At 44.3% G+C, this 23,060-nt stretch overlaps 28 non-coding genes across 28 annotated transcripts; all 28 read right to left on the minus strand.

The window, feature by feature from the left end:
* Positions 1 to 279: 279 nt before the first annotated feature.
* trnal-aag (transfer RNA leucine (anticodon AAG)) lies at positions 280 to 361 on the minus strand. The gene has a single exon. It is a non-coding gene; the product is annotated as a tRNA-Leu (tRNA).
* A 732-nt stretch (positions 362 to 1,093) lies between these two features.
* On the minus strand, positions 1,094 to 1,175 carry trnal-aag (transfer RNA leucine (anticodon AAG)). Its single transcript has one exon. It is a non-coding gene; the product is annotated as a tRNA-Leu (tRNA).
* A 740-nt stretch (positions 1,176 to 1,915) lies between these two features.
* On the minus strand, positions 1,916 to 1,997 carry trnal-aag (transfer RNA leucine (anticodon AAG)). Its single transcript has one exon. It is a non-coding gene; the product is annotated as a tRNA-Leu (tRNA).
* Positions 1,998 to 2,734: 737 nt separating this feature from the next.
* On the minus strand, positions 2,735 to 2,816 carry trnal-aag (transfer RNA leucine (anticodon AAG)). Its single transcript has one exon. It is a non-coding gene; the product is annotated as a tRNA-Leu (tRNA).
* A 734-nt stretch (positions 2,817 to 3,550) lies between these two features.
* trnal-aag (transfer RNA leucine (anticodon AAG)) lies at positions 3,551 to 3,632 on the minus strand. The gene has a single exon. It is a non-coding gene; the product is annotated as a tRNA-Leu (tRNA).
* A 737-nt stretch (positions 3,633 to 4,369) lies between these two features.
* Positions 4,370 to 4,451, minus strand: trnal-aag (transfer RNA leucine (anticodon AAG)). The gene has a single exon. It is a non-coding gene; the product is annotated as a tRNA-Leu (tRNA).
* A 3,596-nt stretch (positions 4,452 to 8,047) lies between these two features.
* On the minus strand, positions 8,048 to 8,129 carry trnal-aag (transfer RNA leucine (anticodon AAG)). Its single transcript has one exon. It is a non-coding gene; the product is annotated as a tRNA-Leu (tRNA).
* A 734-nt stretch (positions 8,130 to 8,863) lies between these two features.
* On the minus strand, positions 8,864 to 8,945 carry trnal-uag (transfer RNA leucine (anticodon UAG)). Its single transcript has one exon. It is a non-coding gene; the product is annotated as a tRNA-Leu (tRNA).
* Positions 8,946 to 9,683: 738 nt separating this feature from the next.
* trnal-aag (transfer RNA leucine (anticodon AAG)) lies at positions 9,684 to 9,765 on the minus strand. The gene has a single exon. It is a non-coding gene; the product is annotated as a tRNA-Leu (tRNA).
* Positions 9,766 to 10,502: 737 nt separating this feature from the next.
* Positions 10,503 to 10,584, minus strand: trnal-uag (transfer RNA leucine (anticodon UAG)). Its single transcript has one exon. It is a non-coding gene; the product is annotated as a tRNA-Leu (tRNA).
* Positions 10,585 to 11,321: 737 nt separating this feature from the next.
* trnal-uag (transfer RNA leucine (anticodon UAG)) lies at positions 11,322 to 11,403 on the minus strand. Its single transcript has one exon. It is a non-coding gene; the product is annotated as a tRNA-Leu (tRNA).
* A 736-nt stretch (positions 11,404 to 12,139) lies between these two features.
* trnal-uag (transfer RNA leucine (anticodon UAG)) lies at positions 12,140 to 12,221 on the minus strand. Its single transcript has one exon. It is a non-coding gene; the product is annotated as a tRNA-Leu (tRNA).
* A 157-nt stretch (positions 12,222 to 12,378) lies between these two features.
* trnal-uag (transfer RNA leucine (anticodon UAG)) lies at positions 12,379 to 12,460 on the minus strand. The gene has a single exon. It is a non-coding gene; the product is annotated as a tRNA-Leu (tRNA).
* A 157-nt stretch (positions 12,461 to 12,617) lies between these two features.
* On the minus strand, positions 12,618 to 12,699 carry trnal-uag (transfer RNA leucine (anticodon UAG)). Its single transcript has one exon. It is a non-coding gene; the product is annotated as a tRNA-Leu (tRNA).
* A 737-nt stretch (positions 12,700 to 13,436) lies between these two features.
* On the minus strand, positions 13,437 to 13,518 carry trnal-aag (transfer RNA leucine (anticodon AAG)). Its single transcript has one exon. It is a non-coding gene; the product is annotated as a tRNA-Leu (tRNA).
* A 737-nt stretch (positions 13,519 to 14,255) lies between these two features.
* On the minus strand, positions 14,256 to 14,337 carry trnal-uag (transfer RNA leucine (anticodon UAG)). The gene has a single exon. It is a non-coding gene; the product is annotated as a tRNA-Leu (tRNA).
* Positions 14,338 to 14,494: 157 nt separating this feature from the next.
* trnal-uag (transfer RNA leucine (anticodon UAG)) lies at positions 14,495 to 14,576 on the minus strand. Its single transcript has one exon. It is a non-coding gene; the product is annotated as a tRNA-Leu (tRNA).
* A 157-nt stretch (positions 14,577 to 14,733) lies between these two features.
* On the minus strand, positions 14,734 to 14,815 carry trnal-uag (transfer RNA leucine (anticodon UAG)). The gene has a single exon. It is a non-coding gene; the product is annotated as a tRNA-Leu (tRNA).
* Positions 14,816 to 15,552: 737 nt separating this feature from the next.
* On the minus strand, positions 15,553 to 15,634 carry trnal-aag (transfer RNA leucine (anticodon AAG)). The gene has a single exon. It is a non-coding gene; the product is annotated as a tRNA-Leu (tRNA).
* A 737-nt stretch (positions 15,635 to 16,371) lies between these two features.
* trnal-aag (transfer RNA leucine (anticodon AAG)) lies at positions 16,372 to 16,453 on the minus strand. The gene has a single exon. It is a non-coding gene; the product is annotated as a tRNA-Leu (tRNA).
* Positions 16,454 to 17,190: 737 nt separating this feature from the next.
* trnal-aag (transfer RNA leucine (anticodon AAG)) lies at positions 17,191 to 17,272 on the minus strand. The gene has a single exon. It is a non-coding gene; the product is annotated as a tRNA-Leu (tRNA).
* A 734-nt stretch (positions 17,273 to 18,006) lies between these two features.
* trnal-aag (transfer RNA leucine (anticodon AAG)) lies at positions 18,007 to 18,088 on the minus strand. Its single transcript has one exon. It is a non-coding gene; the product is annotated as a tRNA-Leu (tRNA).
* Positions 18,089 to 18,825: 737 nt separating this feature from the next.
* trnal-aag (transfer RNA leucine (anticodon AAG)) lies at positions 18,826 to 18,907 on the minus strand. Its single transcript has one exon. It is a non-coding gene; the product is annotated as a tRNA-Leu (tRNA).
* A 741-nt stretch (positions 18,908 to 19,648) lies between these two features.
* On the minus strand, positions 19,649 to 19,730 carry trnal-uag (transfer RNA leucine (anticodon UAG)). The gene has a single exon. It is a non-coding gene; the product is annotated as a tRNA-Leu (tRNA).
* Positions 19,731 to 20,465: 735 nt separating this feature from the next.
* On the minus strand, positions 20,466 to 20,547 carry trnal-uag (transfer RNA leucine (anticodon UAG)). Its single transcript has one exon. It is a non-coding gene; the product is annotated as a tRNA-Leu (tRNA).
* Positions 20,548 to 21,283: 736 nt separating this feature from the next.
* trnal-aag (transfer RNA leucine (anticodon AAG)) lies at positions 21,284 to 21,365 on the minus strand. Its single transcript has one exon. It is a non-coding gene; the product is annotated as a tRNA-Leu (tRNA).
* Positions 21,366 to 22,101: 736 nt separating this feature from the next.
* trnal-uag (transfer RNA leucine (anticodon UAG)) lies at positions 22,102 to 22,183 on the minus strand. Its single transcript has one exon. It is a non-coding gene; the product is annotated as a tRNA-Leu (tRNA).
* Positions 22,184 to 22,921: 738 nt separating this feature from the next.
* trnal-aag (transfer RNA leucine (anticodon AAG)) lies at positions 22,922 to 23,003 on the minus strand. The gene has a single exon. It is a non-coding gene; the product is annotated as a tRNA-Leu (tRNA).
* Between the last annotated feature and the right edge of the window lie 57 nt (positions 23,004 to 23,060).

Raw genomic sequence — 23,060 nt, forward strand, 5'->3', positions numbered from 1 at the left:
AAATGGACTGCTAGGTCGTCGCACAGCCCAGCCCAACTTTCCTTGTTTACAATCTAGGCTTTGACGTGAACAACCACCGGTAGGAGGTACAACTGCCACCGCGGGGGCACAGGACTTGGTGGCTGGTTGGTTAAGGCGATGGACTACACTATTGAGTTGGAACCCCATCCGTGACACACAACATTGCTTATTTTCTCCCTTGCATGGCCCTGCATGAAAGTAAAAACGCTGAAATAAAGCAGAACATGTGATAGCTTACGCAAACAAACTCAATAAAGATGGCAGTGGTGGGATTTGAACCCACGCCTCCTTAGAGACTGGAGCCTTAATCCAGCGCCTTAGACCGCTCGGCCACACTACCCAACTCTGGCAAGCTTCTACACTTTCTCGTCAGTTACCTAGAGCGTCTGCACTCCCTTGTATTTTAGTCTTCTTTTCCATTTTCTTCTTTAAAATCTTTATGTATCTCATGTTGCTCTTGCGTCCTTCATCTTTTTTTGATTCTCTTTCTAAAAATCTTAATTTATCTGATGTTGCTCTTTCTGCCATCGTATAAACTTAGAATTAGTTTCTGCTTTCATGTCTGAAGCAGATTGAATTAGAAAAACACGGCAGATAATTGCAATAACAGACATGGGAATTAGGGTAAAGGCTGGATTCCCTTTATTTTCCGGTGTCCTTGGTGGCCTTGTTTGAAATTACATTACAGTTTTCTGTTGAGAAAAAGTTGCAGCGTTGGACTTTGAACCGACACCTCTGAAAGACTGGGTACTTAAATCCAGTTCTCTGGACAGCTCGGCCACAGCACCAACTGTTGAAATGGACTGCTGGGTCGTCCCACATACCATCACAACTTTCCTTTTTTCCAATCAAGGATTTGACATGAACAACCACCGGTAGGAGGTGCAACTGCCACCGTGAGGGCACAGGACTTGGTGGCTGGTTGGTTAAGGCGATGGACTACACTATTGAGTTGGAACCCCATCCGTGACACACAACATTGCTTTTTTTCTCCCTTGCATGGGAGATGAAAGTAAAAACGCTGAAATAAAGCAGAACATGAGATAGCTTACGCAAACAAACTCAATAAAGATGGCAGTGGTGGGATTTGAACCCACGCCTCCTTAGAGACTGGAGCCTTAATCCAGCGCCTTAGACCGCTCGGCCACACTACCCAGCTCTGACAAAATATTCACACTTTCTCGTCAGTTAACTAGAGCGTCTGCACTCCCTTGTATTTTAGTCTTCTTTTTCATTTTCTTCTTTAAAATCTTTATGTATCTCATGTTGCTCTTGCGTCCTTCATCTTTTTTTTATATATTTTTTTTAAAATCTTAATTTATCTGATGTTGCTCTTTCTTCCATTGTGTACACTGAAAATTAGTTTATGCTTTTATGTCTGAAGCAGATTGAATCTGAAAAACACAGCAGAATTTTTTCAAAAACAGAGGTGGGAATTAGGGTAAAGGATGGATTCCCTTTATTTGTCCGGTGTCCTTGGTGGCCTTGTTTGAAATTACATTACAGTTTTTTGTTGAGAAAAAGTTAAAGCGGTGGACTTTGAACCCACACCTCTGAAAGACTGGATCCTTAAAATACAGTTCTCTGGACAGCTTGGCCACAGTACCCACTGTTAAAATGGACTGCTAGGTCGTCGCACAGCCCAGCCCAACTTTCCTTGTTTACAATCTAGGCTTTGACGTGAACAACCACCGGTAGGAAGTGCAACTGCCACCGCGGGGGCACAGGACTTGGTGGCTGGTTGGTTAAGGCGATGGACTACACTATTGAGTTGGAACCCCATCCGTGACACACAACATTGCTTCTTTTCTCCCTTGCATGGCCCTGCATGAATATAAAAACGCTGAAATAAAGCAGAACATGTGATAGCTTACGAAAACAAACTCAATAAAGATGGCAGTGGTGGGATTTGAACCCACGCCTCCTTAGAGACTGGAGCCTTAATCCAGCGCCTTAGACCGCTCGGCCACACTACCCAACTCTGGCAAGCTTCCACACTTTCTCGTCAGTTACCTAGAGCGTCTGCACTCCCTTGTATTTTAGTCTTCTTTTTCATTTTCTTCTTAAAAATCTTTATGTATCTCATGTTGCTCTTGCGTCCTTCATCTTTTTTTGATTCTCTTTTTAAAAATCTTAATTTATCCGATGTTGCTCTTTCTTCCATTGTGTACACTGAAAATTCGTTTCTGCTTTTATGTCCGAAGCAGATTGAATCTGAAAAACACAGCAGAATTTTTTCAAAAACAGAGGTGGGAATTAGGGTAAAGGATGGATTCCCTTTATTTGTCCGGTGTCCTTGGTGGCCTTGTTTGAAATTACATTACAGTTTTTTGTTGAGAAAAAGTTAAAGCGGTGGACTTTGAACCCACACCTCTGAAAGACTGGATCCTTAAATACAGTTCTCTGGACAGCTTGGCCACAGTACCCACTGTTAAAATGGACTGCTAGGTCGTCGCACAGCCCAGCCCAACTTTCCTTGTTTACAATCTAGGCTTTGACGTGAACAACCACCGGTAGGAGGTGCAACTGCCACCGCGGGGGCACAGGACTTGGTGGCTGGTTGGTTAAGGCGATGGACTACACTATTGAGTTGGAACCCCATCCGTGACACACAACATTGCTTCTTTTCTCCCTTGCATGGCCCTGCATGAAAGTAAAAACGCTGAAATAAAGCAGAACATGTGATAGCTTACGCAAACAAACTCAATAAAGATGGCAGTGGTGGGATTTGAACCCACGCCTCCTTAGAGACTGGAGCCTTAATCCAGCGCCTTAGACCGCTCGGCCACACTACCCAACTCTGGCAAGTGTCCACACTTTCTCGTCAGTTACCTAGAGCGTCTGCACTCCCTTGTATTTTAGTCTTCTTTTTCATTTTCTTCTTTAAAATCTTTATGTATCTCATGTTGCTCTTGCGTCCTTCATCTTTTTTTGATTCTCTTTCTAAAAATGTTAATTTATCTGATGTTGCTCTTTCTTTCATGGTATAAACTTAGAATTAGTTTCTGCTTTTATGTCTGAAGCAGATTGAATTAGAAAAACACGGCAGATAATTGCAATAACAGACGTGGGAATGAGGGTAAAGGCTGGATTCCCTTTATTTGTCCGGTGTCCTTGGTGGCCTTGTTTGAAATTACATTACAGTTTTCTGTTGAGAAAAAGTTGCAGCGGTGGACTTTGAACCGACACCTCCGAAAGACTGGGTCCTTAAATCCAGTTCTCTGGACAGCTCGGCCACAGTACCAACTGTTAAAATGGACTGCTGGGTCGTCCCACAGACCATCACAACTTTCCATAATTCCAATCAAGGATTTGACATGAACAACCACCGGTAGGAGGTGAAACTGCCACCGTGAGAGCACAGGACTTGGTGGCTGGTTGGTTAAGGCGATGGACTACACTATTGAGTTGGAACCCCATACGTGACACACAACATAGATTTTTTTCTCCCTTGCATGGCCCTACATGAAAGTAAAAACAATGAAATAAAGCAGAACGTGATAGCTTGCGCTAACAAACTCAGTAAAGATGGCAGTGGTGGGATTTGAACCCACGCCTCCTTAGAGACTGGAGCCTTAATCCAGCGCCTTAGACCGCTCGGCCACACTACCTAACTCTGGAAAAATTTTCACACTTTCTCGTCAGTTACCTAGAGCGTCTGCACTCCCTTGTATTTTAGTCTTCTTTTTCATTTTTATCTTTAAAATCTTTATGTATCTCATGTTGCTCTTGCGTCCTTCATCTTTTTTTGATTCTCTTTCTAAAAATCTTAATTTATCTGATGTTGCTCTTTCTGTCATCGTATAAACTTAGAATTAGTTTCTGCTTTTATGTCTGAAGCAGATTGAATTAGAAAAACACGGCAGATAATTGCAATAACAGACGTGGGAATTAGGGTAAAGGCTGGATTCCCTTTATTTGTCCGGTGTCCTTGGTGGCCTTGTTTGAAATTACATTACAGTTTTCTGTTGAGAAAAAGTTGCAGCGGTGTACTTTGAACCGACACCCCCGAAAGACTGGGTCCTTAAATCCAGTTCTCTGGACAGCTCGGCCACAGTACCCACTGTTAAAATGGACTGCTGGGTCGTCGCACAGCCCAGCCGAAGTTTCCTTTTTCCCAATCAAGCCTTTGACGTGATAAACCACCGGTAGGAGGTGCAACTGCCACAGCGAGAGCACAGGACTTGGTGGCTGGTTGGTTAAGGAGATGGACTACACTATTGAGTTGGAACCCCATCCGTGACACACAACATTGATTTTTTTCTCCCTTGCATGGCCCTACATGAAAGTAAAAACGCTGAAATAAAGCAGAACATGTGATAGCTTGCGCAAACAAACTCAAAAAAGATGGCAGTGGTGGGATTTGAACCCACGCCTCCTTAGAGACTGGAGCCTTAGTCCAGCGCCTTAGACCGCTCGGCCACACTACCCAACAGAAACTAAAACAAGAGGCTCCCACGCTGAGGTCTGTCCAACGCTGGTCCAACCAAGCTGACTCCACACTCCAAGACTGCTTCCATCACGTGGACTGGGAGATGTTTCGTATTGCGTCAGATAACAACATTGACGAATACGCTGATTCGGTGTGCGAGTTCATTAGAACGTGCGTTGAAGATGTCGTTCCCATAGCAACGATTAAAACATTCCCTAACCAGAAACCGTGGATTGATGGCAGCATTCGTGTGAAACTGAAAGCGCGAACCACTGCTGTTAATCAGGGCAAGGTGTCTGGTAACATGACCGAATACAAACAGTGCAGCTATTCCCTCCGCAAGGCTATCAAACAAGCTAAGCGCCAGTACAGAGACAAAGTAGAATCTCAATTCAACGGCTCAGACACAAGAGGCATGTGGCAGGGTCTACAGTCAATCACGGACTACAGGAAGAAATCCAGCCCAGTCACGGACCAGGATGTCTTGCTCCCAGGCAGACTAAATAACTTTTTTGCCCGCTTTGAGGACAATACAGTGCCACTGACACGGCCTGCAACGAAAACATGCGGTCTCTCCTTCACTGCAGCCGAGGTGAGTAAGACATTTAAACGTGTTAACCCTCGCAAGGCTGCAGGCCCAGACGGCATCCCCAGCCGCGCCCTCAGAGCATGCGCAGACCAGCTGGCCGGTGTGTTTACGGACATATTCAATCAATCCCTATACCAGTCTGCTGTTCCCACATGCTTCAAGAGGGCCACCATTGTTCCTGTTCCCAAGAAAGCTAAGGTAACTGAGCTAAACGACTACCGCCCCGTAGCACTCACATCCGTCATCATGAAGTGCTTTGAGAGACTAGTCAAGGACCATATCACCTCCACCCTACCTGACACCCTAGACCCACTCCAATTTGCTTACCTCCCAAATAGGTCCACAGACGATGCAATCTCAACCACACTGCACACTGCCCTAACCCATCTGGACAAGAGGAATACCTATGTGAGAATGCTGTTCATTGACTACAGCTCGGCATTCAACACCATAGTACCCTCCAAGCTCGTCATCAAGCTCGAGACCCTGGGTCTCGACCCCGCCCTGTGCAACTGGGTACTGGACTTCCTGACGGGCCGCCCCCAGGTGGTGAGGGTAGGCAACAACATCTCCTCCCCGCTGATCCTCAACACTGGGGCCCCACAAGGGTGCGTTCTGAGCCCTCTCCTGTACTCCCTGTTCACCCACGACTGCGTGGCCACGCACGCCTCCAACTCAATCATCAAGTTTGCGGACGACACAACAGTGGTAGGCTTGATTACCAACAACGACGAGACGGCCTACAGGGAGGAGGTGAGGGCCCTCGGAGTGTGGTGTCAGGAAAATAACCTCACACTCAACGTCAACAAAACTAAGGAGATGATTGTGGACTTCAGGAAACAGCAGAGGGAACACCCCCCTATCCACATTGATGGAACAGTAGTGGAGAGGGTAGCAAGTTTTAAGTTCCTCGGCATACACATCACAGACAAACTGAATTGGTCCACTCACACAGACAGCATCGTGAAGAAGGCGCAGCAGCGCCTCTTCAACCTCAGGAGGCTGAAGAAATTCGGCTTGTCACCAAAAGCACTCACAAACTTCTACTGATGCACAATCGAGAGCATCCTGGCGGGCTGTATCACCGCCTGGTATGGCAACTGCACCGCCCTCAACCGTAAGGCTCTCCAGAGGGTAGTGAGGTCTGCACAACGCATCACCGGGGGCAAACTACCTGCCCTCCAGGACACCTACACCACCCGATGTCACAGGAAGGCCATAAAGATCATCAAGGACATCAACCACCCGAGCCACTGCCTGTTCACCCCGCTATCATCCAGAAGGCGAGGTCAGTACAGGTGCATCAAAGCTAGGACCGAGAGACTGAAAAACAGCTTCTATCTCAAGGCCATCAGACTGTTAAACAGCCACCACTAACACTGAGTGGCTGCTGCCAACACACTGACACTGACTCAACTCCAGCCACTTTAATAATGGGAATTGATGGGAAATGATGTAAATATATCACTAGCCACTTTAAACAATGCTACCTTATATAAATGTTACTTACCCTACATTATTCATCTCATATGCATACGTATATACTGTACTCTATATCATCGACGGTATCCTTATGTAATACATGTATCACTAGCCACTTTATACTATGCCACTTTGTTTACATACTCATCTCATTTGTACATACTGTACTCGATACCATCTACTGTATCTTGCCTATGCTGCTCTGTACCATCACTCATTCATATATCCTTATGTACATATTCTTTATCCCCTTACACTGTGTACAAGACAGTAGTTTTGGAATTGTTAGTTAGATTACTTGTTATTACTGCATTGTCGGAACTAGAAGCACAAGCATTTCGCTACACTCGCATTAACATCTGCTAACCATGTGTATGTGACAAATAAAATTTGATTTGATTTGAACCGACACCTCCGAAAGACTGGGTCCTTAAATCCAGTTCTCTGGACAGCTCGGCCACAGTTCCCACTGTTAAAATAGAATGCTTGGTCGTCGCACAGACCATCACAACTTTCCTTTTTTCCAATCAAGGAATTGACATGAACAACCACCAGTAGGAGGTGCAATTGCCACAGCGGGGGCACAGGACTTGGTTGGTTAAGGCGATGGACTACACCATTGCTTCTTTTCTCCCTTGCATGGCCCTACATGAAAGTAAAAACGCTGAAATAAAGCAGAACATGTGATAGCTTGCGCAAAAAAACTCAACAAAGATGGCAGTGTTGGGATTTGAACCCACGCCTTCTTAGAGACTGGAGCCTAAATCCAGCGCCTTAGACCGCTCGGCCATACTACCCAGCACTTGCAAGATTTCCACACTTTCTCGTCAGTTACCTAGAGCGTCTGCACTCCCTTGTATTTCAGTCTTCTTTTTCATTTTCTTCTTTAAAATCTTTATGTATCTCATGTTGCTCTTGCGTCCTTCATCTTTTTTTGATTCTCTTTTTAAAAATCTTAATTTATCTGACGTTGCTCTTTCTTCCATCGAATAAACTTAGAATTAGTTTCTGCTTTTATGTCTGAAGCAGATTGAATTAGAAAAACACGGCAGATAATTGCAATAACAGACGTGGGAAAGAGGGTAAAGGCTGGATTCCCTTTATTTTCTGGTGTTCTTGGTGGCCTTGTTTGAAATTACATTACAGTTTTCTGTTGAGAAAAAGTTGCAGTGGTGGACTTTGAACCGACACCTCCGAAAGACTGGGTCCTTAAATCCAGTTCTCTGGACAGCTCGGCTACAGTTCCCACTGTTAAAATGGACTGCTGGGTTGTCGCACAGACCATCACAACTTTCAGTTTTTCCAATCAAGGATTTGACGTGAACAACCACAGGTAGGAGGTGCAACTGCCACCGTGAGAGCACAGGACTTGGTGGCTGGTTGGTTAAGGCGATGGACTACACTATTGAGTTGGAACCCCATCCGTGACACACAACATTGCTTCTTTTCTCCCTTGCACGGCCCTGCATGAAAGTAAAAACGCTGAAATAAAGCAGATCATGCGCACACAAACTCAATAAAGATGGCAGTGGTGGGATTTGAACCCACGCCTCCTTAGAGACTGGAGCCTTAATCCAGCGCCTTAGACCGCTCGGCCACACTACCCAGCTCTTGCAAGATTGCCAGACTTTCTCGTCAGTTACCTAGAGAGTCTGCAGTCCCTTGTATTTTAGTCTTTTTCATTTTCTTCTTTAAAATCTTTATGTATCTCATGTTGCTCTTGTGTCCTTCATCTTTTTTTGATTCTCTTTTTAAAAATGTTAATTTATCTGATGTTGCTCTTTCTTCCATCGTATAAACTTAGAATTAGTTTCTGCTTTTATGTCTGAAGCAGATTGAATTAGAAAAACACGGCAGATAATTGCAATAACAGACGTGGGAATTAGGGTAAAGGCTGGATTCCCTTTATTTGTCCGGTGTCCTTGGTGGCCTTGTTTGAAATTACATTACAGTTTTCTGTTGAGAAAAAGTTGCAGCGGTGGACTTTGAACCGACACCTCCGAAAGACTGGGTCCTTAAATCCAGTTCTCTGGACAGCTCGGCCACAGTACCAACTGTTAAAATGGACTGCTGGGTCGTCCCACAGACCATCACAATTTTCCTTTTTTCCAATCAAGGATTTGACGTGAACAACCACCGGTAGGAGGTGCAACTGCCACCGCGGGGGCACAGGATTTGGTGGCTGGTTGGTTAAGGCGATGGAATACACTATTGAGTTGGAACCCCATCCGTGACACACATCATTGCTTCTTTTCTCCCTTGCATGGGCGACATGAAAGTAAAAACCCTGAAATAACGCAGAACATGTGATAGCTTGCACAAACAAAACTCAATAAAGATGGCAGTGGTGGGATTTGAACCCACGCCTCCTTAGAGACTGGAGCCTAAATCCAGCGCCTTAGACCGCTCGGCCACACTACCCAGCTCTGGCAATATATTTACACTTTCTCGTCAGTTACCTAGAGCGTCTGCACTTCCTTGTATTTTAGTCTTCTTTTTCATTTTCTTCTTTAAAATCTTTATGTATCTCATGTTACTCTTGCGTCCTTCATCTTTTTTTGATTCTCTTTTTAAAAATCTTAATTTATCTGATGTTGCTCTTTCTTCCATTGTGTACACTGAAAATTTGTTTCTGCTTTTATGTCTGAAGCAGATTGAATCTGAAAAACACAGCAGAATTTTTTCAAAAACAGAGGTGGGAATTAGGGTAAAGGATGGATTCCCTTTATTTGTCCGGTGTCCTTGGTGGCCTTGTTTGAAATTACATTACAGTTTTTTGTTGAGAAAAAGTTAAAGCGGTGGACTTTGAACCCACACCTCTGAAAGACTGGATCCTTAAATACAGTTCTCTGGACAGCTTGGCCACAGTACCCACTGTTAAAATGGACTGCTAGGTCGTCGCACAGCCCAGCCCAACTTTCCTTGTTTACAATCTAGGCTTTGACGTGAACAACCACCGGTAGGAGGTGCAACTGCCACCGCGGGGGCACAGGACTTGGTGGCTGGTTGGTTAAGGCGATGGACTACACTATTGAGTTGGAACCCCATCCGTGACACACAACATTGCTTCTTTTCTCCCTTGCATGGCCCTGCATGAAAGTAAAAACGCTGAAATAAAGCAGAACATGTGATAGCTTACGCAAACAAACTCAATAAAGATGGCAGCGGTGGGATTTGAACCCACGCCTCCTTAGAGACTGGAGCCTTAATCCAGCGCCTTAGACCGCTCGGCCACACTACCCAGCTCTGGCAAGATTTCCACACTTTCTCGTCAGTTACCTAGAGCGTCTGCACTCCCCTGTATTTTAGTCTTTTTCATTTTCTTCTTTAAAATCTTTATGTATCTCATGTTGCTCTTGCGTCCTTCATCTTTTTTTGATTCTCTTTCTAAAAATCTTAATTTATCTGATGTTGCTCTTTCTTTCATTTTCATCGTATAAACTTAGAATTCGTTTCGGCTTTTATGTCTGAAGCAGACTGAATTAGAAAAACACGGCAGATAATTACAATAACAGACGTGGGAATGAGGGTAAAGGCTGGATTCCCTTTATTTGTCCGGTGTCCTTGGTGGCCTTGTTTGAAAATACATTACAGTTTTCTGTTGAGAAAAGTTGCAGCGGTGGACTTTGAACCGACACCTCCGAAAGACTGGGTCCTTAAATCCAGTTCACTGGACAGCTCGGCCACAGTACCAACTGTTAAAATGGACTGCTGGGTCGTTGCACAGACCATCACAACTTTCCTTTTCCAATCAAGAATTTGACATGAACAACCACCGGTAGGAGGTGCAACTGCCACCGTGAGAGCACAGGACTTGGTGGCTGGTTGGTTAAGGCGATGGACTACACTATTGAGTTGGAACCCCATCCGTGACACAGAACATTGATTTTTTTCTCCTTTGCATGGCCCTACATGAAAGTAAAAACACCGAAATAAAGCAGAACATGTGATAGCTTGCGCAAACAAACTCAATAAAGATGGCAGTGGTGGGATTTGAACCCACGCCTCCTTAGAGACTGGAGCCTAAATCCAGCGCCTTAGACCGCTCGGCCACACTACCCAGCTCTGGCAAGATTTCCCCACTTTCTCGTCAGTTACCTAGAGCGTCTGCACTCCCTTGTATTTTAGTCTTCTTTTTCATTTTCTTCTTTAAAATCTTTATGTATCTCATGTTGCTCTTGCGTCCTTGATCTTTCTTTGATTTTCTTTTTAAAAATCTTAATTTATCTGATGTTGCTCTTTCTTCCATCGTATAAACTTAGAATTAGTTTCTGCTTTTATGTCTGAAGCAGATTGAATTAGAAAAACACAGCAGATAATTGCAATAACAGACGTGGGAATTAGGGTAAAGGCTGGGTTCCCTTTATTTGTCCGGTGTCCTTGGTGGCCTTGTTTGAAATTACATTACAGTTTTCTGTTGAGAAAAAGTTGCAGCGGTGGACTTTGAACCCACACCTCCAAAAGACTGGGTCCTTAAATCCAGTTCTCTGGACAGCTCGGCCACAGTACCAACTGTTAAAATGGACTGCATGGTCGTCGCACAGACCATCACAACTTTCCTTTTTTCCAATCAAGGATTTGACGTGAACGACCACCGGTAGGAGGTGCAACTGCCACCGTGAGAGCACAGGACTTGGTGGCTGGTTGGTTAAGGCGATGGACTACACTATTGAGTTGGAACCCCATCCGTGACACACAACATTGCTTCTTTTCTCCCTTGCACGGCCCTGCATGAAAGTAAAAACGCTGAAATTAAGCAGAACATGTGATAGCTTGCGCAAACAAACTCAATAAAGATGGCAGTGGTGGGATTTGAACCCACGCCTCCTTAGAGACTGGAGCCTAAATCCAGCGCCTTAGACCGCTCGGCCACACTACCCAGCTCTGGCAAGTCTCCACACTTTCTCGTCAGTTACCTAGAGCGTCTGCACTCCCTTGTATTTTAGTCTTCTTTTTCATTTTCTTCTTTAAAATCTTTATGTATCTCATGTTGCTCTTGCGTCCTTCATCTTTTTTTGATTCTCTTTTTAAAAATCTTAATTTATCTGATGTTGCTCTTTCTTTAATCGTATAAACTTAGAATTAGTTTCTGCTTTTATGTCTGAAGCAGATTGAATTAGAAAAACACGGCAGATAATTGCAATAACAGACGTGGGAATTAGGGTAAAGGCTGGATTCCCTTTATTTGTCCGGTGTCCTTGGTGGCCTTGTTTGAAATGACATTACAGTTTTCTGTTGAGAAAAAGTTAAAGCGGTGGACTTTGAACCGACACCTCCGAAAGACTGGGTCCTTAAATCCAGTTCTCTGGACAGCTCGGCCACAGTACCAACTGTTAAAATGGACTGCTTGGTCGTCGCACAGACCATCACAACTTTCCTTTTTTCCAATCAAGGATTTGACGTGAACAACCACCGGTAGGAGGTGCAACTGCCACTGCGGGGGCACAGGACTTGGTGGCTGGTTGGTTAAGGCGATGGACTACACTATTGAGTCGGATCCCCATCCGTGACACACAACATTGCTTATTTTCTCCCTTGCATGGCCCTGCATGAAAGTAAAAACTCTGAAATAAAGCAGAACATGTGATAGCTTGCGCAAACAAACTCAATAAAGATGGCAGTGGTGGGATTTGAACCCACGCCTCCTTAGAGACTGGAGCCTAAATCCAGCGCCTTAGACCGCTCGGCCACACTACCCAGCTCTACTTCAGGTTTTCACACTTTCTCGTCAGTTGAACCCCATCCGTGACACACAACATTGCTTCTTTTCTCCCTTGCATGGCCCTGCATGAAAGTAAAAACTCTGAAATAAAGCAGAACATGTGATAGCTTGCGCAAACAAACTCAATAAAGATGGCAGTGGTGGGATTTGAACCCACCCCTCCTTAGAGACTGGAGCCTAAATCCAGCGCCTTAGACCGCTCGGCCACACTACCCAGCTCTACTTCAGGTTTTCACACTTTCTCGTCAGTTGAACCCCATCCGTGACACACAACATTGCTTCTTTTCTCCCTTGCATGGCCCTGCATGAAAGTAAAAACTCTGAAATAAAGCAGAACATGTGATAGCTTGCGCAAACAAACTCAATAAAGATGGCAGTGGTGGGATTTGAACCCACGCCTCCTTAGAGACTGGAGCCTAAATCCAGCGCCTTAGACCGCTCGGCCACACTACCCAGCCGTGGCAAAATATTCACACTTTCTCGTCAGTTACCTAGAGCGTCTGCACTCCCTTGTATTTCAGTCTTCTTTTTCATTTTCTTCTTTAAAATCTTTATGTATCTCATGTTGCTCTTGCGTCCTTCATCTTTTTTTGATTCTCTTTCTAAAAATGTTAATTTATCTGATGTTGCTCTTTCTTTCATGGTATAAACTTAGAATTAGTTTCTGCTTTTATGTCTGAAGCAGATTGAATTAGAAAAACACGGCAGATAATTGCAATAACAGACGTGGGAATGAGGGTAAAGGCTGGATTCCCTTTATTTGTCCGGTGTCCTTGGTGGCCTTGTTTGAAATTACATTACAGTTTTCTGTTGAGAAAAAGTTGCAGCGGTGGACTTTGAACCGACACCTCCGAAAGACTGGGTCCTTAAATCCAGTTCTCTGGACAGCTCGGCCACAGTACCAACTGTTAAAATGGACTGCTGGGTCGTCCCACAGACCATCACAACTTTCCTTTTTTCCAATCAAGGATTTGACGTGAACAACCACCGGTAGGAGGTGCAACTGCCACCGCGGGGGCACAGGACTTGGTGGCTGGTTGGTTAAGGCGATGGACTACACTATCGAGTTGGAACCCCATCCGTGACACACAACATTGCTTCTTTTCTCCCTTGCATGGCCCTGCATGAAAGTAAAACCGCTGAAATAAAGCAGAAAATGTGATAGCTTGCGCAAACAAACTCAATAAAGATGGCAGTGGTGGGATTTGAACCCACGCCTCCTTAGAGACTGGAGCCTTAATCCAGCGCCTTAGACCGCTCGGCCACACTACCCAGCCGTGGCAAAATATTCACACTTTCTCGTCAGTTACCTAGAGCGTCTGCACTCCCTTGTATTTCAGTCTTCTTTTTCATTTTCTTCTTTAAAATCTTTATGTATCTCATGTTGCTCTTGCGTCCTTCATCTTTTTTTGATTCTCTTTTTAAAAATCTTAATTTATCTGATGTTGCTCTTTCTTTAATCGTATAAACTTAGAATTAGTTTCTGCTTTTATGTCTGAAGCAGATTGAATTAGAAAAACACGGCAGATAATTGCAATAACAGACGTGGGAATTAGGGTAAAGGCTGGATTCCCTTTATTTGTCCGGTGTCCTTGGTGGCCTTGTTTGAAATGACATTACAGTTTTCTGTTGAGAAAAAGTTAAAGCGGTGGACTTTGAACCGACACCTCCGAAAGACTGGGTCCTTAAATCCAGTTCTCTGGACAGCTCGGCCACAGTACCAACTGTTAAAATGGACTGCTTGGTCGTCGCACAGACCATCACAACTTTCCTTTTTTCCAATCAAGGATTTGACGTGAACAACCACCGGTAGGAGGTGCAACTGCCACTGCGGGGGCACAGGACTTGGTGGCTGGTTGGTTAAGGCGATGGACTACACTATTGAGTCGGATCCCCATCCGTGACACACAACATTGCTTATTTTCTCCCTTGCATGGCCCTGCATGAAAGTAAAAACTCTGAAATAAAGCAGAACATGTGATAGCTTGCGCAAACAAACTCAATAAAGATGGCAGTGGTGGGATTTGAACCCACGCCTCCTTAGAGACTGGAGCCTAAATCCAGCGCCTTAGACCGCTCGGCCACACTACCCAGCTCTACTTCAGGTTTTCACACTTTCTCGTCAGTTGAACCCCATCCGTGACACACAACATTGCTTCTTTTCTCCCTTGCATGGCCCTGCATGAAAGTAAAAACTCTGAAATAAAGCAGAACATGTGATAGCTTGCGCAAACAAACTCAATAAAGATGGCAGTGGTGGGATTTGAACCCACGCCTCCTTAGAGACTGGAGCCTAAATCCAGCGCCTTAGACCGCTCGGCCACACTACCCAGCTCTACTTCAGGTTTTCACACTTTCTCGTCAGTTGAACCCCATCCGTGACACACAACATTGCTTCTTTTCTCCCTTGCATGGCCCTGCATGAAAGTAAAAACTCTGAAATAAAGCAGAACATGTGATAGCTTGCGCAAACAAACTCAATAAAGATGGCAGTGGTGGGATTTGAACCCACGCCTCCTTAGAGACTGGAGCCTAAATCCAGCGCCTTAGACCGCTCGGCCACACTACCCAGCCGTGGCAAAATATTCACACTTTCTCGTCAGTTACCTAGAGCGTCTGCACTCCCTTGTATTTCAGTCTTCTTTTTCATTTTCTTCTTTAAAATCTTTATGTATCTCATGTTGCTCTTGCGTCCTTCATCTTTTTTTGATTCTCTTTCTAAAAATGTTAATTTATCTGATGTTGCTCTTTCTTTCATGGTATAAACTTAGAATTAGTTTCTGCTTTTATGTCTGAAGCAGATTGAATTAGAAAAACACGGCAGATAATTGCAATAACAGACGTGGGAATGAGGGTAAAGGCTGGATTCCCTTTATTTGTCCGGTGTCCTTGGTGGCCTTGTTTGAAATTACATTACAGTTTTCTGTTGAGAAAAAGTTGCAGCGGTGGACTTTGAACCGACACCTCCGAAAGACTGGGTCCTTAAATCCAGTTCTCTGGACAGCTCGGCCACAGTACCAACTGTTAAAATGGACTGCTGGGTCGTCCCACAGACCATCACAACTTTCCTTTTTTCCAATCAAGGATTTGACGTGAACAACCACCGGTAGGAGGTGCAACTGCCACCGCGGGGGCACAGGACTTGGTGGCTGGTTGGTTAAGGCGATGGACTACACTATCGAGTTGGAACCCCATCCGTGACACACAACATTGCTTCTTTTCTCCCTTGCATGGCCCTGCATGAAAGTAAAACCGCTGAAATAAAGCAGAAAATGTGATAGCTTGCGCAAACAAACTCAATAAAGATGGCAGTGGTGGGATTTGAACCCACGCCTCCTTAGAGACTGGAGCCTTAATCCAGCGCCTTAGACCGCTCGGCCACACTACCCAGCCGTGGCAAAATATTCACACTTTCTCGTCAGTTACCTAGAGCGTCTGCACTCCCTTGTATTTCAGTCTTCTTTTTCATTTTCTTCTTTAAAATCTTTATGTATCTCATGTTGCTCTTGCGTCCTTCATCTTTTTTTGATTCTCTTTCTAAAAATGTTAATTTATCTGATGTTGCTCTTTCTTTCATGGTATAAACTTAGAATTAGTTTCTGCTTTTATGTCTGAAGCAGATTGAATTAGAAAAACACGGCAGATAATTGCAATAACAGACGTGGGAATGAGGGTAAAGGCTGGATTCCCTTTATTTGTCCGGTGTCCTTGGTGGCCTTGTTTGAAATTACATTACAGTTTTCTGTTGAGAAAAAGTTGCAGCGGTGGACTTTGAACCGACACCTCCGAAAGACTGGGTCCTTAAATCCAGTTCTCTGGACAGCTCGGCCACAGTTCCCACTGTTAAAATGGACTGCTTGGTCGTCGCACAGACCATCACAACTTTCCTTTTTTCCAATCAAGGATTTGACATGAACAACCACCGGTAGGAGGTGCAACTGCCACCGCGGGGGCACAGGACTTGGTGGCTGGTTGGTTAAGGCGATGGACTACACTATCGAGTTGGAACCCCATCCGTGACACACAACATTGCTTCTTTTCTCCCTTGCATGGCCCTGCATGAAAGTAAAACCGCTGAAATAAAGCAGAAAATGTGATAGCTTGCGCAAACAAACTCAATAAAGATGGCAGTGGTGGGATTTGAACCCACGCCTCCTTAGAGACTGGAGCCTTAATCCAGCGCCTTAGACCGCTCGGCCACACTACCCAGCTGTGGCAAAATATTCACACTTTCTCGTCAGTTACCTAGAGCGTCTGCACTCCCTTGTATTTCAGTCTTCTTTTTCATTTTCTTCTTTAAAATCTTTATGTATCTCATGTTGCTCTTGCGTCCTTCATCTTTTTTTGATTCTCTTTCTAAAAATGTTAATTTATCTGATGTTGCTCTTTCTTTCATGGTATAAACTTAGAATTAGTTTCTGCTTTTATGTCTGAAGCAGATTGAATTAGAAAAACACGGCAGATAATTGCAATAACAGACGTGGGAATGAGGGTAAAGGCTGGATTCCCTTTATTTGTCCGGTGTCCTTGGTGGCCTTGTTTGAAATTACATTACAGTTTTCTGTTGAGAAAAAGTTGCAGCGGTGGACTTTGAACCGACACCTCCGAAAGACTGGGTCCTTAAATCCAGTTCTCTGGACAGCTCGGCCACAGTACCAACTGTTAAAATGGACTGCTGGGTCGTCCCACAGACCATCACAACTTTCCTTTTTTCCAATCAAGGATTTGACGTGAACAACCACCGGTAGGAGGTGCAACTGCCACCGCGGGGGCACAGGACTTGGTGGCTGGTTGGTTAAGGCGATGGACTACACTATCGAGTTGGAACCCCATCCGTGACACACAACATTGCTTCTTTTCTCCCTTGCATGGCCCTGCATGAAAGTAAAACCGCTGAAATAAAGCAGAAAATGTGATAGCTTGCGCAAACAAACTCAATAAAGATGGCAGTGGTGGGATTTGAACCCACGCCTCCTTAGAGACTGGAGCCTTAATCCAGCGCCTTAGACCGCTCGGCCACACTACCCAGCTGTGGCAAAATATTCACACTTTCTCGTCAGTTACCTAGAGCGTCTGCACTCCCTTGTATTTCAGTCTTTTTCATTTTCTTCTTTAAAATCTTTATGTATCTCATGTTGCTCTTGCGTCCTTCATCTTTTTTTGATTCTCTTTCTAAAAATGTTAATTTATCTGATGTTGCTCTTTCTTTCATGGTATAAACTTAGAATTAGTTTCTGCTTTTATGTCTGAAGCAGATTGAATTAGAAAAACACGGCAGATAATTGCAATAACAGACGTGGGAATGAGGGTAAAGGCTGGATTCCCTTTATTTGTCCGGTGTCCTTGGTGGCCTTGTTTGAAATTACATTACAGTTTTCTGTTGAGAAAAAGTTGCAGCGGTGGACTTTGAACCGACACCTCCGAAAGACTGGGTCCTTAAATCCAGTTCTCTGGACAGCTCGGCCACAGTACCAACTGTTAAAATGGACTGCTGGGTCGTCCCACAGACCATCACAACTTTCCTTTTTTCCAATCAAGGATTTGACGTGAATAACCACCGGTAGGAGGTGCAACTGCCACCGCGGGGGCACAGGACTTGGTGGCTGGTTGGTTAAGGCGATGGACTACACTATCGAGTTGGAACCCCATCCGTGACACACAACATTGCTTCTTTTCTCCCTTGCATGGCCCTGCATGAAAGTAAAACCGCTGAAATAAAGCAGAAAATGTGATAGCTTGCGCAAACAAACTCAATAAAGATGGCAGTGGTGGGATTTGAACCCACGCCTCCTTAGAGACTGGAGCCTTAATCCAGCGCCTTAGACCGCTCGGCCACACTACCCAGCTGTGGCAAAACATTCACACTTTCTCGTCAGTTACCTAGAGCGTCTGCACTCCCTTGTATTTTAGTCTTCTTTTTCATTTTCTTCTTTAAAATCTTTATGTATCTCATGTTGCTCTTGCGTCCTTCATCTTTTTTTGATTCTCTTTCTAAAAATGTTAATTTATCTGATGTTGCTCTTTCTTTCATCGTATAAACTGAGAATTAGTTTCTGCTTTTATATCTGAAGCAGATTGAATTAGAAAAACATGGCAGATAATTGCAATAACAGACGTGGGAATTAGGGTAAAGGCTGGATTCCCTTTATTTGTCCGGTGTCCTTGGTGGCCTTGTTTGAAATGACATTACAGTTTTCTGTTGAGAAAAAGTTGCAGCGGTGGACTTTGAACCGACACCTCCGAAAGACTGGGTCCTTAAATCCAGTTCTCTGGACAGCTCGGCCACAGTTCCCACTGTTAAAATGGACTGCTTGGTCGTCGCACAGACCATCACAACTTTCCTTTTTTCCAATCAAGGATTTGACATGAACAACCACCGGTAGGAGGTGCAACTGCCACTGCGGGGGCACAGGATTTGGTGGCTAATTGGTTAAGGCGATGGACTACACTATTGAGTCGGATCCCCATCCGTGAAACACAACATTGCTTATTTTCTCCCTTGCATGGCCCTGCATGAAAGTAAAAACTCTGAAATAAAGCAGAACATGTGATAGCTTGCGCAAACAAACTCAATAAAGATGGCAGTGGTGGGATTTGAACCCACGCCTCCTTAGAGACTGGAGCCTTAATCCAGCGCCTTAGACCGCTCGGCCACACTACCCAGCTGTGGCAAAATATTCACACTTTCTCGTCAGTTACCTAGAGCGTCTGCACTCCCTTGTATTTCAGTCTTCTTTTTCATTTTCTTCTTTAAAATCTTTATGTATCTCATGTTGTTCTTGCGTCCTTCATCTTTTTTTGATTCTCTTTCTAAAAATGTTAATTTATCTGATGTTGCTCTTTCTTTCATCGTATAAACTGAGAATTAGTTTCTGCTTTTATATCTGAAGCAGATTGAATTAGAAAAACATGGCAGATAATTGCAATAACAGACGTGGGAATTAGGGTAAATGCTGGATTCCCTTTATTTGTCCGGTGTCCTTGGTGGCCTTGTTTGAAATGACATTACAGTTTTCTGTTGAGAAAAAGTTAAAGCGGTGGACTTTGAACCGACACCTCCGAAAGACTGGGTCCTTAAATACAGTTCTCTGGACAGCTCGGCCACAGTACCAACTGTTAAAATGGACTGCTTGGTCGTCGCACAGACCATCACAACTTTCCTTTTTTCCAATCAAGGATTTGACGTGAACAACCACCGGTAGGAGGTGCAACTGCCACTGCGGGGGCACAGGACTTGGTGGCTGGTTGGTTAAGGCGATGGACTACACTATTGAGTCGGATCCCCATCCGTGACACACAACATTGCTTATTTTCTCCCTTGCATGGCCCTGCATGAAAGTAAAAACTCTGAAATGTGAACATGAGAACATGTGATAGCTTGCGCAAACAAACTCAATAAATATGGCAGTGGTGGGATTTGAACCCACGCCTCCTTAGAGACTGGAGCCTAAATCCAGCGCCTTAGACCACTCGGCCACACTACCCAGCTCTGGCAAGTTTCCACACTTTCTTGTCAGTTACCTAGAGCGTCTGCACTCCCTTGTATTTTAGTCTTCTTTTTCATTTTCTTCTTTAAAATCTTTATGTATCTCATGTTGCTCTTGCGTCCTTCATGTTTTTTTGATTCTCTTTTTAAAAATCTTAATTTATCTGATGTTGCTCTTTCTTCCATCGTATAAACTTAGAATTCGCTTCTGCTTTTATGTCTGAAGCAGACTGAATTAGAAAAACACGGCAGATAATTGCAATAACAGATGTGGGAATTCGGGTAAAGGCTGGATTCCCTTTATTTTCCGGTGTCCTTGGTGGCCTTGTTTGAAATTACATTACAGTTTTCTGTTGAGAAAAAGTTGCAGTGGTGGACTTTGAACCGCCACCTCTGAAAGACTGGGTCCTTAAATCCAGTTCTCTGGACAGCTCGCCCACAGTACCAACTGTTAAAATGGATTGCTGGGTCGTCCCACAGACCATCACAACTTTCCTTTTTTCCAATCAGGGATTTGACATGAACAACCAACGGTAGGAGGTGCAACTGCCACCGTGAGAGCACAGGACTTGGTGGCTGGTTGGTTAAGGCGACGGACTACACTATTGAGTTGGAACCCCATCCGTGACACACAACATTGCTTCTTTTCTCCCTTGCATGGCCCTACATGAAAGTAAAAACGCTGAAATAAAGCAGAACATGTGATAGCTTGCGCAAACAAACTCAATAAAGATGGCAGTGGTGGGATTTGAACCCACGCCTCCTTAGAGACTGGAGCCTAAATCCAGCGCCTTAGACCGCTCGGCCACACTACCCAGCTCTGGCAAGATTTCCACACTTTCTCGTCAGTTACCTAGAGCGTCTGCACTCCCTTGTATTTTAGTCTTCTTTTTCATTTTCTTCTTTAAAATCTTTATGTATCTCATGTTGCTCTTGCGTCCTTAATCTTTTTTTGATTCTCTTTTTAAAAATCTTAATTTATCTGATGTTGCTCTTTCTTCCATCGTATAAACTTAGAATTCGCTTCTGCTTTTATGTCTGAAGCAGACTGAATTAGAAAAACACGGCAGATAATTGCAATAACAGACGTGGGAATTAGGGTAAAGGCTGGATTCCCTTTATTTGTCCGGTGTCCTTGGTGGCCTTGTTTGAAATTACATGACAGTTTTCTGTTGAGAAAAAGTTGCAGCGGTGGACTTTGAACCGACACCTCCGAAAGACTGGGTCCTTAAATCCAGTTCTCTGGACAGCTCGGACACAGTACCCACTGTTAAAATGGACTGCTTGGTCGTCGCACAGACCATCACAACTTTCCTTTTTTCCAATCAAGGATTTGACGTGAACAACTACCGAAGGAGGTGCAACTGCCACCGTGGGGGCACAGGACTTGGTGGCTGGTTGGTTAAGGCGATGGACTACACTATTGAGTTGGAACCCCATCCGTGACACACAACATTGCTTCTTTTCTCCCTTGCATGGCCCTGCATGAAAGTAAAAACGCTGAAATAAAGCAGAACATGTGATAGCTTGCGCAAACAAACTCAATAAAGATGGCAGTGGTGGGATTTGAACCCACGCCTCCGTAGAGACTGGAGCCTTAATCCAGCGCCTTAGACCGCTCGGCCACACTACCCAGCTCTGGCAAACTATTCACACTTTCTCGTCAGTTACCTAGAGCGTCTGCACTCCCTTGTATTTTAGTCTTCTTTTTCATTTTCTTCTTTAAAATCTTTATGTATCTCATGTTGCTCTTGCGTCCTTCATCTTTTTTTGATTCTCTTTTTAAAAATCTTAATTTATCTGATGTTGCTCTTTCTTCCATCGTATAAACTTAGAATTAGTTTCTGCTTTTATGTCTGAAGCAGATTGAATTAGAAAAACACGGCAGATAATAGCAATAATAGACGTGGGAATGAGGGTAAAGGCTGGATTCCCTTTATTTTCCGGTGTCCTTGGTGGCCTTGTTTGAAATTACATTACAGTTTTCTGTTGAGAAAAAGTTGCAGTGGTGGACTTTGAACCGACACCTCTGAAAGACTGGGTCCTTAAATCCAGTTCTCTGGACAGCTTGGCCACAGTTCCCACTGTTAAAATAGACTGCTTGGTCATCGCACAGACCATCACAACTTTCCTTTTTTCCAATCAAGGATTTGACGTGAACAACTACCGGTAGGAGGTGCAACTGCCACCGTGGGGGCACAGGACTTGGTGGCTGGTTGGTTAAGGCGATGGACTACACTACTGAGTTGGAACCCCATCCGTGACACACAACATTGCTTCTTTTCTCCCTTGCATGGCCCTGCATGAAAGTAAAAACACTGAAATTAAGCAGAACATGTGATAGCTTGCGCAAACAAACTCAATAAAGATGGCAGTGGTGGGATTTGAACCCACGCCTCCTTAGAGACTGGAGCCTAAATCCAGCGCCTTAGACCGCTCGGCCACACTACCCAGCTCTGGCAAGATTTCCAAACTTTCTCGTCAGTTACCTAGAGCGTCTGCACTTCCTTGTATTTTAGTCTTCTTTTTAATTTTCTTCTTTAAAATCTTTATGTATCTCATGTTGCTCTTGCGTCCTTCATCTTTTTTTTGATTCTCTTTCTAAAAATCTTAATTTATCTGATGTTGCTCTTTCTTTCATCGTATAAACTTAGAATTAGTTTCTGCTTTTATGTCTGAAGCAGATTGAATTAGAAAAACACGGCAGATAATAGCAATAATAGACGTGGGAATGAGGGTAAAGGCTGGATTCCCTTTATTTGTCCGGTGTCCTTGGTGGCCTTGTTTGAAATTACATTACAGTTTTCTGTTGAGAAAAAGTTGTAGTGGTGGACTTTGAACCGACACCTCTGAAAGACTGGGTCCTTAAATCCAGTTCTCTGGACAGCTCGCCCACAGTACCAACTGTTAAAATGGACTGCTGGGTCGTCCCACAGACCATCACAACTTTCCTTTTTTCCAATCAAGGATTTGACGTGAACAACCACCGGTAGGAGGTGCAACTGCCACTGTGAGAGCACAGGACTTGGTGGCTGGTTGGTTAAGGCGATGGACTACACTATTGAGTTGGAACCCCATCCGTGACACACAACATTGCTTCTTTTCTCCCTTGCATGGCCCTGCATGAAAGTAAAAACGCTGAAATAAAGCAGAACATGTGATAGCTTGCGCATACAAACTCAATAAAGATGGCAGTGGTGGGATTTGAACCCATGCCTCCTTAGAGACTGGAGCCTTAATCCAGCGCCTTAGACCGCTCAGCCACACTACCCAGCTCTGGCAAAATATTCACACTTTCTCGTCAGTTACCTAGAGCGTCTGCACTCCC

The sequence above is a fragment of the Oncorhynchus clarkii genome, chromosome 13, assembly GCF_045791955.1.
Source record: "Oncorhynchus clarkii lewisi isolate Uvic-CL-2024 chromosome 13, UVic_Ocla_1.0, whole genome shotgun sequence".
NCBI classification, from domain to species: domain Eukaryota; kingdom Metazoa; phylum Chordata; class Actinopteri; order Salmoniformes; family Salmonidae; genus Oncorhynchus; species Oncorhynchus clarkii.